The sequence below is a fragment of the Prunus avium genome, unplaced genomic scaffold, assembly GCF_965620075.1.
Source record: "Prunus avium unplaced genomic scaffold, drPruAviu1.hap1.1 HAP1_SCAFFOLD_18, whole genome shotgun sequence".
NCBI lineage: Eukaryota > Viridiplantae > Streptophyta > Magnoliopsida > Rosales > Rosaceae > Prunus > Prunus avium.
The window spans coordinates 407,501-410,000 of NW_028276878.1; positions in this window are offsets into that span (position 1 = coordinate 407,501).

The following is a 2,500-nucleotide window of genomic DNA, read 5'->3' on the forward strand; positions in this document are numbered from 1 at the left end:
CCTGTGCGCAGCGTGCGCGCTGCTCAGCCTGTCGACAGAAATTTTCGAAACTTGTCCTGCCATGCGCGCGCGCAGCGTGCGCACAGCATGCCGGCAGCGTGCGCGCAGCATGCCGGCAGCGTGTGCGCAGCGTGCGCGCTTGGGAGCCTGGCCGCAGAATTTTTCGAAACTTGCAATGCCATGCGCGCGCACAGCGTGCGCACAGCATGCCGGCAGCGTGCGCACAGCATGCCGGCAGCGTGTGCGCAGCGTGCGCGCTTGGGAGCCTGTCGACAGAATTTTTCGAAACTTGCCATGCCATGCGCGCGCACAGCTTGCGCGCAGCGTGTGCACAGCATGCCGGCAGCGTGCGCACAGCATGCCGGCAGCGTGTGCGCAGCGTGCGCGCTTGGCAGCCTGTCGACAGAATTTTTCGAAACTTGCCATGCCATGCGCGCGCACAGCTTGCGCGCAGCGTGTGCACAGCATGCCGGCAGCGTGCGCGCAGCCTGTGCGCAGCGTGCGCGCAGCTTGCGCATTCGGTCGACAGTGAGGCTAGCGAAACTTGTCCTGCCGTGGCCTGCGCGCAGCCTTCGCGCAGCATGCGCGCAGCATGTGCGCAGCATGCCGGCAGCCTAGTTCCAGATTTTTTCAAATGTCGACAGAATTTTTCAAACCTTGTCAAACCCCATTTTTATTGAAATTTCCTCGCACAATAAGCTCCCCATAAGTAGTCTATGATTTTTAGGACCTTCTCCAAGTTACAAAACTAAAAAATTCCTCCCGGATTTGTTTTAATGATTTTTTCAATTTTACGACTTCTAAAAATAATAAAAAATACTTCCCGACTTCAAATATTTATGAAACTTTTTCCCATCAGAGATTGCATGTTTCTTAGTATCCCTGCAAAAAATCACGTCCAAATACCTTGTATTGAATTATTTAGAGCCCATTATGACTCCTCGCGCATAGGTGATGTCTCTTCCTGTCAAAGGGCTAAATGCATAAAATGCTATATAGGGGGGTGTGTGTTGCCTGCATATGCATGGCAGCCCATGCCCTCCTAGCTGCAGCCCCCTTCCCCCACGCCACACCCATGTCATGTTGCCTCGATATGTTGCCTCGGTATTATGGGTTTGGTGTCGGGGTCGGGGGGCTGCCACCCATGGCGGTGGTGGCCGGAATCCGGCCGCCGCCACCACGCCGCCGCCATGGGTGAGGGGGAAAAAAAAAGGCGTGGAAAGTTGCGAAATGGGGTTGTCTAGGCTTTTTTTTGGCATGGAAGAGCATGGAGTGCTAGGAACTCCTTCTCAAATGCGCGGGCATGTCGACCACAACCTCATTTCGCAACAACAACCACCCGTGTGGGGTGGCGGTGGGTGGATAGTCGCGGATTGGGGCTTGCCAAGCCAATGTTTTCAAAAAAATTCATCAAAATTAAAAACAAATGTTTTGTTGCCTTCGGATTTGTGGGCGAGCGGTGAGTCGGAGTGGAGCCGGTAAAGTTTAACCTCGGTGTGCATGGTTGTTTTTAGAAACTCAATCCAATGCCGGGGACGTTGAAAGTGACGCTCTTATGAGTTGCAAACCCGCAAGATTTAAAGAACCTTTTCAAAAAAATTTCAAACCAACAAGATTTAAAAACAGAAATTTTCATCAAAATGAAAAACAAATGTTTTGTTGCCTTCGGACTAGTGGGCGAGCGGCGAGTCGGAGCGGAGCCGGTAAAGTTTAACCTCGGTGTGCACGGTTGTTTTTAGAAACTCAATCCAATACCGGGGACGTTGAAAGTGACGCTCTTATGAGTTTCAAACCCACTAGATTTAAAGAACCTTTTCAAAACAATTTCAAACCAACAAGATTTAAACCAACAAAATTAAAAACAAATGTTTCGTTGCAAACAAATTGTGGGCGAGCGGCGAGTCGGAGTGGAGCCGGTAAAGTTTAACCTCGGTGTGCACGGTTGTTTTTAGAAACTCAATCCAATACCGGGGACGTTGAAAGTGACGCTCTTATGAGTTGCAAACCCACAAGATTTTAAAAACTTTTTGAAAATGTTTCTTCTAAATGACACATTTTGATCCTTGGCAAGTGCTCAATCTGTAACTATCCAATCACCGCCACACCACACCGGTCGGGAGTGTGTGAATGGTGTGCTTCCCGGGTTTGGCATAGACAATCTTTCGCATCGACAATCTTTTGCATGCGAGGGAATGTCTATGCCAACCCCGGGAAGCACACCATTCACCCACTAGTTGTGGGCGACGATGGGTTGGCTTCAAGTGAACTTTTGCTTGGGGTTGTCTTCGGTATGCTTTTGTGTTGGGAGTACGGCCACCAAACCTTCTCAATGCACGGGTATGTCGAGGATGGCTTTTGGCGGGGTTGATGAAGAAGCTGCCCAATTCTCGGCCACACGAACACATGGTGACGATGCGTTGGCTTCAAGTGAGCTTTAGCTTGGGGTTGTCTTCGGTATGCTTTTGTGTTGGGAGTACGGCCACCAAACCTTCTCAATGCA